General features: G+C 44.3%; 1 protein-coding gene across 1 annotated transcript in view; it reads right to left on the bottom strand.

Annotated features, from left to right (window-relative positions):
- Positions 1 to 12,886, bottom strand: part of TSHZ2 (teashirt zinc finger homeobox 2) — an 863,437-nt gene that overhangs the window by 543,323 nt on the left and 307,228 nt on the right. The window contains exon 6 of the transcript XR_012851541.1: positions 7,341 to 7,434. The gene's annotated coding sequence lies outside the window, so the exon portion shown is untranslated. The remainder of the gene's footprint in view (positions 1 to 7,340; positions 7,435 to 12,886) is intronic.

The raw sequence follows: 12,886 nt of genomic DNA, 5'->3' as shown, positions 1-12,886 counted from the left end.
CCTGCTCCCCGAGAAAGAGGGGGATGTGCAGCACACGCAGCTCTGCAAATATTCCATGCCTCTGATTCATACAACACAACGCTGAATTTATATCTGTAATAATAATACTGCCATATTAATTCCATACAGTGACCATACGATAGTAGCAGAAATACTTGTCCCATATGATAGTACCAATTATAGTTACCATATAATAACATCAGCCGCAGTTCAATTGTAATAATGCCATAGAACCACCATAGGTCCCATAGTAACAGACAGTGGCGGATTATCATATGGGCGATTCGGGCGGCCGCCCGGGGCCCGAGGCTCCCAGGGGGCCCATGGCAGCCCGAACCGCACATCATTTTGCAAACCTATTCAGCGCGCTAGCGCTGCTACAAGCCGAAGATGAGGAGGGGAGGAGCAGAGAATTGGCCGGGATCCAGGGGTAGGACACGCCTCCCTGACAAGTGCGGGCGCCGCCATTGAGTAACAGAACAGCGACGGACGGCTGTTCTGTTACTCCAAAGCTGCAAGAAGAGCCGGGCGGGCGGTCACCGGCGCTGAGGTCAGTACAGGCTTATCCTCCTGCCCAACTGGTTCCCGACCGCTGGCTGTATTTTTACGGCCAGCGGTCAGGGACGGGTCCTTAAAACCCGAGCCATAGACTTTCTACGGCTCGGGTTTTAACATGCTGCCCGCGCGATCGGGCAGCTGAATGTCGGGTCTCCGGCTGTCAGTGACTGCCGGGGACCCTGAGGAGAAGACAGAAGCAGCTATTCTGCTTCTGTCTTCTCCGATGTCTTACACAGCGTTCAATGAACGCTGTGTATAGGAATAGAGACAGCAGCAGCGGCGCTGTCTCTATTCCTCCCGGTGATCATGTGACTGGTCACATGATCGCCGGGTGCCGTTAGTGGCAGACTGTTGCTGGGTCTAACTAGACCCAGCACAGCCCTATTAGTGACAATCGTCACTATGAGAGGGCTGATTTTCCCTGTAACTGGGGCTGCTGTGCAGCTCCAGTTACAGTGGAAAAACATGGTGTAAAAGAAAGAAAAAGTATATATAAAGTTCCCCAAAGGTCTTTTTTGACCTTTGAGGATCAGACCACAGTAATAAAAAAATAATAAAGTAAAGTGCAAAAAAAAATTAAATAATAAATACACATAAAATACCCACCCCCAAAAAAAACATTCCCCCCGCCAATCATTGTTGTAACGCTAGCGCTGACCCAATTACCCTAATATAGACATGTAATATATTAAAATTTACGGTAGACAATGGCGATCACAAATAAAAGGTCTATTTTAGGGTAAAACTATGTTATTACCAAAAAAAATAGCTGAAACGTAAAAAAGCTTATTTTTTTTACTATTATTTTCAAACTATGAATAAAAATTCTAAAATAGCAAAAAAGGTGTGTATAAAAACGATAAAAAACGAAACCTGCATTGTCTACGGAAAAAACGTCGCAAAAATCACGTCGTTTTAATTTATTTTTTATAAAAATGTGTGTTTGGTGCAACTTTGTAATTACGTTTTATTAAAAAATATTTTCACTTTTTGAGATACAGCTGCTTTGTATCCTGTATCCGTCAGGTCAGCAGGACTGACGGGATCAGTGACACGGGCCCTGCGCTAAATTATAATCTTAGATGTGATAGATTTGAGGTGGATCCTGCGTGTCACTGATCCTGTCAGTCCTGCTGACCTGACGGATACAGGATACAAAGCAGCTGTATCTCAAAAAGTAAAAATATTTTTTAATAAAATCAATCAATCACACACATACTAATATATATATATATATATATATATATATATATATATATATATATATATATATACATACATATATATATAAAATTATGATATAAAGTTTTTAAATGTGTACATAACATTGTGGCACTATATACAAGGGGGAGCGCTGTGTGGCACTATATACAAGGGGGAGCGCTGTGAGGCACTATATACAAGGGGGAGCGCTGTGTGCCACTATATACAAGGGGGAGCGCTGTGTGCCACTATATACAAGGGGAGTGCTGTGTGGCACTATATACAAGGGGGGGCGCTGTGTGGCACTATATACAAGGGGGAGCGCTGTGTAGCACTATATACAAGGGGGGGGCTGTGTAGTGCTATCCACAGTGGTATGTGTGTGGCGCTCTTTATAGGGGGGGGGCTTTTTGGTGCTATTTACAAGAGGGGGAGGGCTGTGTGACGCTCTCTACAGGGGGCTGTATGGCACTATCTATATGGGGCTGTGTGTAACGCTCTCTACGGGGGGAATGTGTGATATATAGAGGGGGCTGTGTATGGCGATATCTATGGGGGGCTGTGTGTGGCACTATGTACAGGGGGCTGTGTGTGTATGTGGCGTTTTACAGTGTGTGGTATTATATTCAGGCACGCAGTGTTTAGTGCTATTATATTTAGGGGCACAGTATGTGGCACCATAATAACTTTATTTTCGTTTATAGGTGTGGAAATGTTGGAAAAGTGAGGAGACGTCTGAGTGGCAAATTCTGCAGAAATGAGTCATGGCCGGGAGAAGTCGTCATGAGCGCTGGATCGGATGGAGAAGAAAAGAGGAAGAAAACTACTAGAATCTGAGACGTCGTCACCTGTGAGTCACTAGATTTATAGAGAATCTGTCACCTCTCCTGACATGTTTATTATAGGAATCCTTGTATTTCACAAAAAGTCTTTCTGTAGTCCAGGACTGATAGACAATTCCCCTTGTCAGGAGGATGTGTCCCTGCACAGTGTGATACTCTCAGTATGTATGGACACAGCCCTGTGACAAGGGAAATCGTAACACTGTTAATGCTTGCCCAGAAAGGTAGTGTTAAAAATAGTTACGGCGCGGCGGTGAGGAAGGGGGGCCCAAGTTTGGGTAACAGCCCAGGGCCCATGGTCTACTTAATCCGCCACTGGTAACAGATATAGTGGCAGTACAATATTGACACATTTAGACTGTAAGCTCTTATGGGCAAGGACGACTACAACCAACTAGGACAGATAAGACAGGACATGCAGCATAGACAGGACTGGGACAGATTAGGCATGCCATGCGGCATAGACAGGACTGGGACAGATAAGACAGGACATGCAGCATAGACAGGACTGGGACATATAAGAGGACATGCAGCATAGACAGGAGTGGGACAGATAAGACAGGACATGCAGCATAGACAGGACTGGGACATATAAGAGGACATGCAGCATAGACAGGAGTGGGACAGATAAGACAGGACATGCAGCATAGACAGGACTGGGACAGATTAGACAGGCCATGCAGAATAGACAGGACTGGGACAGATTAGACAGGACATGCAGCATAGACAGGACTGGGACAGATAAAACAGGACATGCAGCATAGACAGGACTGGGACAGATTAGACAGGACATGCAGCATAGACAGGACTGGGACAGATTAGGCATGCCATGCAGCATAGACAGGACTGGGACAGATAAGACAGGACATGCAGCATAGACAGGACTGGGACATATAAGAGGACATGCAGCATAGACAGGAGTGGGACAGATAAGACAGGACATGCAGCATAGACAGGACTGGGACAGATTAGGCATGCCATGCAGCATAGACAGGACTGGGACAGATAAGACAGGACATGCAGCATAGACAGGACTGGGACAGATTAGGCATGCCATGCAGCATAGACAGGACTGGGACAGATAAAACAGGACATGCAGCATAGACAGGACTGGGACATATAAGAGGACATGCAGCATAGACAGGAGTGGGACAGATAAGACAGGACATGCAGCATAGACAGGACTGGGACATATAAGAGGACATGCAGCATAGACAGGAGTGGGACAGATAAGACAGGACATGCAGCATAGACAGGACTGGGACAGATTAGACAGGACATGCAGAATAGACAGGACTGGGACAGATTAGACAGGACATGCAGCATAGACAGGACTGGGACAGATTAGACAGGCCATGCAGCATAGACAGGACTGGGGCAGATTAGACAGGACATGCAGCATAGACAGGACTGGGACAGATTAGACAGGACATGCAGCATAGACAGGACTGGGACATATAAGAGGACATGCAGCATAGACAGGAGTGGGACAGATAAGACAGGACATGCAGCATAGACAGGACTGGGACAGATTAGGCATGCCATGCAGCATAGACAGGACTGGGACAGATAAAACAGGACATGCAGCATAGACAGGACTGGGACAGATTAGACAGGACATGCAGCATAGACAGGACTGGGACAGATTAGGCATGCCATGCAGCATAGACAGGACTGGGACAGATAAGACAGGACATGCAGCATAGACAGGACTGGGACAGATTAGGCATGCCATGCAGCATAGACAGGACTGGGACAGATAAGACAGGACATGCAGCATAGACAGGACTGGGACATATAAGAGGACATGCAGCATAGACAGGAGTGGGACAGATAAGACAGGACATGCAGCATAGACAGGACTGGGACATATAAGAGGACATGCAGCATAGACAGGAGTGGGACAGATAAGACAGGACATGTAGCATAGACAGGACTGGGACAGATTAGACAGGACATGCAGCATAGACAGGACTGGGACAGATTAGACAGTACATGCAGCATAGACAGGACTGGGACAGATTAGACAGGACATGCAGCAGAGGGTAATGCTGGGTTTGAACGCTACAATTTTTGGATGATCTGGTGACTTGGGTTCAGTAATGAATCAGTTCTCATACAAATTCGTAATGACTGAGCGAGCGCACCCTAAAACAACAGTATTTTTGTAGTACAATAAATTCGTTCCAGGCAGAATGACCTCACAAATATAGCCCCCACCCCCGGCTGATCTTGTCTTATGAGACCTTTTATCTGCAGATTTTATGCACGGACATATTCTGGTTGACTTGTGACTGTGGAATATACCGAATATACATTAAAGGGGTTGTCCAGCATTAGAAAAACACGTCTCCTAATATCCAGAAACAGCGCCACACCTGTCCATGGTTTGTGCCTGGTATTGCTGCTCAGTACCATTGTAGCGAATGAGCCTGAACTGCAGTACCACAGATAACCTGTGTACAGGTGTGGCACTGTTTCTGGAAAAAAGCAGCCATGTTTTTATTACACATAGATAAATAGGTAAACATATAGGAAGCCTTTCCAAAAAATAATTGGGGTTAAAGAGAAGTTACAACTTCGGAGACCCTCACACCCACCCAAACTGCTTCACTCTGTATCAAGAGTGCCAGGCCATTTTCTGTAATGGCATATGTAATGCCGACTGAAGCCAAAGGGGCACCGCACACAGAAGAGCACCACAACCCCTTTATTAGCAGCCAGTAAGGTCGGTCTTGCCCATCAAGGAATTCTGCGGGGCCCCGGCCTTCACAGGGGGTCTATAACTATTTATGTGTATGTTTGTATAACTTATGACGTATCACTATGACATGTCAGAAGTTTTTTTAAACTTTAGGTGCACTTTAAGAAATTTCGCTCAAAGGTGCACATTTAGGCCGGATTCACACGAGCGTGTGCGTTTTGCGCACGCAAAAAAAGCGGCGTTTTGCGTGCGCAAAAGGCACTTAACAGCTCCGTGCGTCATCACCATATGATGCGCGGCTGCGTGATTTTCGCGCAGCCGCCATCATTATGACACTCCCTTTGGATGTTTGTAAACAGAAAAGCACGTGGTGCTTTTCTGTTTTCATTCATACTTTTCACTGCTGTTGCGCGAATAACGGAGTTCGCACGTAAGTGCTTCCGTGTGGTGCGCGTGATTTTCACGCACCCATTGACTTCAATGGGTGCGTGATGTGCGAAATACGCAGAAAGAACGGACATGTCGTGACTTTTTCGCAGCGGACTCACGCTGCGTAAAAATCACGCACCTGTCTACACAGCCCCATAGACTAATTATAGGTTCGTGCGACGCGCGTGAAAATCACGCGCGTTGCACGGACGTATATCCCGTTTGTCTGAATAAGCCCTTAGGGTAAGTGAGATGTAATTTGAGCCCCCTCTGGACGGAGTAAAGGACCACCACTGCTACAACTGCTTGCTAAGTGACTGTATTTTTGGATGGATTACAGCATAAGGACGTTACGTGAATGTTCTCACAATGACCGGCATAATTACTGAGCTCAAAGGATTTGTCGTGCGCAGAGCCAGATCACAAACAAATTCCTGTCATTCCACAATTACAAGACTAATTACTGGAGCCTGCCAGGAGCATAACCTCCAACATCCGCGATCCTCGGTCCAGTCTAGAAGAGGCTCCCGCTGATATCACCTGCGGATTATCATCAGATTGTCACACCTGCTAACTGAATGACTGATGCACTATGGGTCACGGACCAGAACCGATCCCGGTGAGGGGGAGTCTTGAGATATATTAGGGGCGCCAACACTTGTCTTCGTAGAAACAGGACGATTTCTATTGGGACTAACTGGAAGAGAGAGGGACGGGACTTATCAGGGCAGAACTGAAGATGGAAATAGACATTCGTTTTCTTTGCAGATCTGGTTAAAATTGGTGGGAAACGGCAATAAATATCTCATGTCTATGACCAATGGTTGCCTGCCTCCGAGGGTCCTGAACTAGGAACCCCCTCTATCAACTCCCTCATTCCCTGCTTTTCTAACCAGGACAACACCTTTAGGCCAGGATCACACACACACTTTTGATGCAGTTTTTGGCTCCGATTTTTGAGCCAAAGCCAGAAGTAAATCCAAAAGGTATAAAGACAAGACGGACGGAGGCAACTCCTTTCTTTTGTGTTCACTTCAAAAACCTGAACCAAAAACTGCATTAAAACTGCGTCAAAACCGTCTGTGTGACCCTGTCCTAAAGCTTTTTTTTATATGGCCAGTCTGATGCCCATGGGGAGAGACCAACGATCCCGATGTCTGTCTTTGGGTAAACAAGGATCCAACAGGTGAGATGTCAACTTGTCCGATTTAGTTTTTCCCAAAATAAGCTGAACTGCGGCAGGTGACAGTCATTTATTCCTACGTCACTTATGTCTTACACTTGATTAGTGATTATGATTGATTTTATCTATCTATTTATGAATAATATAATGGGTAATATATAATATAAAAAATAATATAATAATAAATAATAATACAATATAAAAATAATAATAATACTATAAATATGAATAATATAATAAATAATGATATAAGAATAATAACAAATAATATATAATTAAAAAATAATATGATAAATATTAATAATGCAAATAATAAAAATGATCTAATAAATATTAAAATAATATAATAATAACAAATAATAATATATAATAAAATAATAAATAATATAAAGCTATGTTCACACTTGCTTTGCTGACTTACAATGGGGTCTGTCAGGTTCCGGCATGGTAACAGTCGTTTTGATAGGAAGAATAGCGCTGCATGCAGAGCATTCGATACGAAATAAGAACAGGGCCTAAGAGAAAAGACATCATAATAGATAATAATATAATCATAAATATAATATAACTTACATGTCCTGGAACGTTACTGTAAGGCTCTGTTCACACACAAACTCAAAAACGTCTGAAAATACGGAGCTGTTTTCAAGGGTAAACGGCTCCTGATTTTCAGATGTTTTTTAAGCCACTCGCGATTTTCGCTGCATATTTTTTAGCTGTTTTCAATGGAGTCTATGAAAAACGGCTCCAAAAGCGTCCCAAGAAGTGACCTGCACTTCCTTTTCGCGGCCAGAACAGAACGCCGTTTTTCCCATTAAAATCAATGGGCAGTTGTTAGGAGGCGTTCTGCTTCCGATTTTCCGGCCGTTTTTCGGGAAAAACGTCCGAAAATAGGCCGTGTGAACATACCCTTAGGCTTCGTTCACATCTGCGTTGGGGTTCCGTCAGAACTTTCCGTCAGGGGAAACCATAGCTTTCCGTTAGCATTACCATTGATTTCAATTGCTAATGGTTTCCGTTTGTCTCCGTTCTGTAAGGTTTAGTCGGCTACACTGTTTTTATATGTTCGTAGTCCGTTTAGTTATTTGTGTATAATTGGTGGGGGTCATCTATATAAGAAAGAATAGAATAAAAGAAAGATTGGAGATTCTTCATCATCTTCACATTCCTTTACAGGTTTCTCTGATCCGGGATATAATAAAATAATGCAGCTCGTGTCGCTGGCCGGGGAGGGGGGGGGGGGGGTGCTTCCATTTTATTATTTGTTAACATTCCCCCCACCTCCACTCCCTGGCAAAACAAAGTCTCCAGGAATGTCCAGAGTTTGTGTATTGGAGCAGCAGCTGCTGGCAGATGAGCCACACGTGTAACGACGCCGGGTATCACCGCGTCTTCATCTCAAAACAAAGCGTCCGGGGACAATGACGCACATTCATTACACCTCACATTAATGTGTTTGCTCGACCTTCACAATTCAGGTTCCTCCACATAATCCGAGTGGATAAAATAACATGATCCTGCTGACCAGCCCGAGAGAACACAGCGACAATCCTGAGCCCGCACTGTCAATATTCATCATCTCGTTTTATTAATTCTGTCCTAAAGTTACACAGGATAAAGCTGGAGCAGAGCGGCAGAAACTGCGCCAAATGTATTAGGGTATGTTCACACGCAAACGTAAAACACGTCTGAAATTACGGAGCTGTTTTCAGGCAAAAATAGCTCCTGAATTTCAGACGTTTTTGCCAGTGCAGGCGTTTTTCGCGGCGTCCATTACGGACGTAATTGGAGTTGTTTTTCAATGGAGTCAATGAAAAAGACCCTTTTCTCTTCTTACCCAGAAAGGTAAAAGGCCGGCGCACTTTACACTAATATTTTACGATAAGGGCACGTTCATGTCTGGCAGGATTCCGCTAGAGGAAATTCACAGCTGCCTTTTTTTTCCTTTGGTATCTAGAGCTTTTTAAGTAACTTAGTTTAGACATTGCGGAAAATAAAAGTGCGGAATTTAGGCTGCGGTGCGGAACTTACATTTCGGAGCATGCGCAGTCTATTGCGGAGAAGCAGCGGATTTTCACTGTGGATTTGCAATGTGAAGTCTGAAATTTGCGGCAAGTCTGCTGTGAGATCCGCCACGTCTGAGTTAACGGTCAAACATGTGAATTTTGCAGCAGGTTCATTGCGTAATCGATACAAATTTGCTGCAAAATCTGCAGTGGAAATTTTCTGTTATGTCTGAACGTGGCCTTACAGTGGCGCCCACCATGCATAAATCTGGCGCATTCTATGACTCCTCGGCCACGCCCCATTTTTTCTAGTCTCGAGGCGTAAGGCTATGTTCCCACACACAGGATACGCTGCATGTTTTCTGCAACAGAAAATCTGCAGCGGAATCTTGAAAAAAATGAATATATCACAGAAATCCTCCCCAGATAGTGCGTTTTTCCTTGTCATATTGGTGCGGAAATGGTTACATTGGTTATAGAAAAGTATATGTGCACCCATGGATTTCAAGCGGTTTTTACTGCGTTTCTGCTGCGGAAATGCTATAAAAACCGCAACAAAACAAATCTTTTGCGGAATTTCTGCTCCCCATTGAAGTCTATGGGCCAAACACGCAGCATCTCCGCACAGAACATGCGGCATAAATTGACAGGCTGCGGAATTTAAAGTCCCACCGCAGAACGCTTTCCACACGACTCTTCTGCGATTTTTTCCGCAGCGAGGGCCGGAGATTTTTTTAATCTTATTCACTTTGCTGCTACTGTAAATGCTGCAGAATTTCCGCACAGAATTCCGTTGCGTTTACGCTACGTGGGAGCCCGGCCTAAAAAGTGTCTGAAACACATAACAAATTTGGCAGACGACATCTACACGTAAACATAATAAAGCTGCCGCATTATATTCAGAGACGTTTCCATGTTATATTTACTATCACACTCAGCACTGGCCTCATATAGAATAATCATTACATGACTCCGCACAAAGCTGTAATTGTATTATGCCCCTGAGATTACGAGCCAGTCCTCGCTGATTTACCCAACATTATAGAGTACCCAATGTGTCCTGCACCATCAAAACCGACCCCCCACTCTATATGTCTCGTATGAGACGGCACGCTCCCCGGAGTGATAACTTCTAAACACTGGAGGTATTCCCATCTTAGGAACCGTATAAATGGCCGATAGCTGCGGGTCCCACCTCTGGGACCTTGGCCTATCAGGACTTTTTATTATACTATTCTATATACATCATTGTCTAGTTAGTTTACGTCTTTATTTGATAATCACAATAATTAAAGGGTAACTAAACGTTCAACAAACGTCTGACGTGACATAGTGAGATATAATAGTGACATGTCAGAAGTTCGGATTGGTGGGGGTTCGAGCACTGAGACTCCCACCAATCGTTAAAACGAAGCGGTAGAATTGCTCGTGTCGTTTCTGTTCGGCTTTTTCCGGTAATAAATGTATCGGTGTACGGAGTCAATATAAAGTCTATGAGCCCGTCCTCCGATACACCGGCTTTCCGGAAAAAGCCGAACAGACACGAAGCGGCCGAGCGCTCACACGAGACCTTCAGCTGCTTCGTTCTAGCGATTGGTGGGGGGTCTCAGTGCTCGGACCCCCACCAATCCAAACGTCTGACATGTCAGACGTTTGTTGAACGTTTAGTTACCCTTTAAAGGAACTAAATGACTCGATAAAATGATTCTGTCAGGCGGTATTAAAATGATGTACTGCCCTAGGCACGGACATGAAATAAAGCCTCAACTGTGGTCCCTCTAAATACATGTTAGGACCCAAATTCCCATCATCCATAAAGCAATATAAATAAGAGAAAAACATTTACATTATAACATGTATATATAAGCAAATAACGTTATCCATCGGTTCTGCTGGGAAACTATATTGTATTAGGGCTACTGGTAAAATGACCTCTATGTATATACAACCTCCTGTGCTATTATCTGTATGTATATGACTAATAATAATGATGGTTTTCATGAAGTGACCAATGCAAAAGACAGGGGGCGCCACAATCACAATGTAGGAGGGAACAGAAGAGACATGATGTGACCTGGGGAGGCTGATCGTACACTTCCTACCACAAAGGTCTCCAATTCTTAGGATTTCCTAAATTGTAACTGGATCCATCTATTCATCTGTTATCAGATCATTAATGAGTTCTGTCAAACAGTGACCTCAATAGATAACGCTCAGCTCCATCTCTTAATTCACAGAATTCCTCCTCATCAGAGGCTCCTCATCCACCTCGTACAGTCACTGATGTCCCTGGTCTTCATACAGTGCGTGAGGTTTATTATTTAAGGCGGCCATACACATTACGCAGCAGTAGGGCGATTATCAAGCGATCGTTCGCCCATCAAATATTCGTTTAGCCGATGTCCCCATACACGATTCAGATAACGTTGGCCGTCCATACATGTCCGATGGGAGAAGACAATTCCCGGCCAATGTACGGTATGGGTGGAAGTAATGTCACCCTCCTCTGTGGGCTGTCACTTGCAGAACGATGGTGGTCCATACACATTCAACTCCTTTCGATACTTGGACTAAAATTTCCAACACCGCCGACCAGTTTTTTAGAAGATTGCTGTCGGCCATCAGTCGGTTGTAACGATCACTGACTTAACTTTGTAACCGACGATCGTTTGTTACGGTTGAAATAGCCCCATTTCATCTGTTGTGTATGACCACCTATAGATATTCTAAACTGCGCCATTTTCACAGTGGTGCACGCTGTATTATAAATATATATATGCTAGACACTTTTCTCTTTCTTACACTTCATGACGTACTTTACGGCAATATTTTGCACTAAAAGAATGGCGCTCGCCATAAATAAATGCGCCGCACCCCTTTTCTAGACACTTTTGAAAACTTTGTAAATCTCCCCCGGCGTGCGTTCCTAATCACGACATGAGCTTTTGTCTTTTCCGCACGTTTTCTGTACAGCGGCTTCACACATCTCAAGTATTTAGCTGTTCCTTCGGGAAGATGGTGCTCCCCAGATGACATTGATGCTGCACAGACGCTGCTCTTCTGCTGGACGTGAGACATAGACGAAGACCCCCCCAAAACCCAATAAACAGTCGGAGTGCAGCTGAGGCCTCACACCTGTGTTACCATCAGGCAAGAACTTAGCTGAATCCCAGAAATAAATATTTAGAACATTTCCAAATCTATTCGCTCCATTACTTCACAGCTATAAACTAGTTAAGAGCTCGGCTACCAGCACGGTTAGAGCTGACGATGTGTCCTCTAGGTCAGTGCTTCTGATATTTCTCTGCCAAATTCCCCGTGATTGAATAAATAACATCTATGTACCCCCAAGACTATGATCTTAGAGTGTGCCGCACCAAGCGCAGTATGAAGACCCTCTAGAGACGAGGCGTGCACCCCTGGGGTACCGGTACAAGGGTCTAGGACACACTTTGTACTGACATTTTCAGTGTCTAAGGGCTCATTCAGACAAGCGTGCTGTGCGTTGAAACAGCGAGTGTCCGTTGCGTGAAACTCACTGCATGTTCTATAATGGTGCGTTTTCACGCACCTAGTCGCCCATTAAAGTCAATGGGTGCGTGAAAACCACGCACAGCACATGGACGCACATCTGTGTGCTATCTGTGTATCAATTACATTGAAAAAAAAAAAGAAGTGCTTGCAAGTGCGTGAAAAACACAAGTCACACGCAAAGCACACTGATGCAAAAATGCAACGCACACGGACAGATTTACGCAAGTTTTTGATGCAGTAGAGCAGTACACTAAAGCTGTGACATTTACATTTTTTTTTACTGTATTTTGGGCATAAGTAAGTCCAAAATCAACTATTGGATCCAACTTCTATAAAAGCCTGTGACAATTTAGTGACGTATTCACCATTTTTACTGACGGTGCCCCGTTGTGGTGGGTATATATGTATATATCACGGCTGCTGCTAC

Source organism: Rhinoderma darwinii, chromosome 13 (genome assembly GCF_050947455.1).
Source record: "Rhinoderma darwinii isolate aRhiDar2 chromosome 13, aRhiDar2.hap1, whole genome shotgun sequence".
Taxonomy (NCBI): domain Eukaryota; kingdom Metazoa; phylum Chordata; class Amphibia; order Anura; family Rhinodermatidae; genus Rhinoderma; species Rhinoderma darwinii.
Note: the sequence above shows the minus strand (reverse complement) of the source record. Positions and strands in the feature narration are given on the sequence as shown.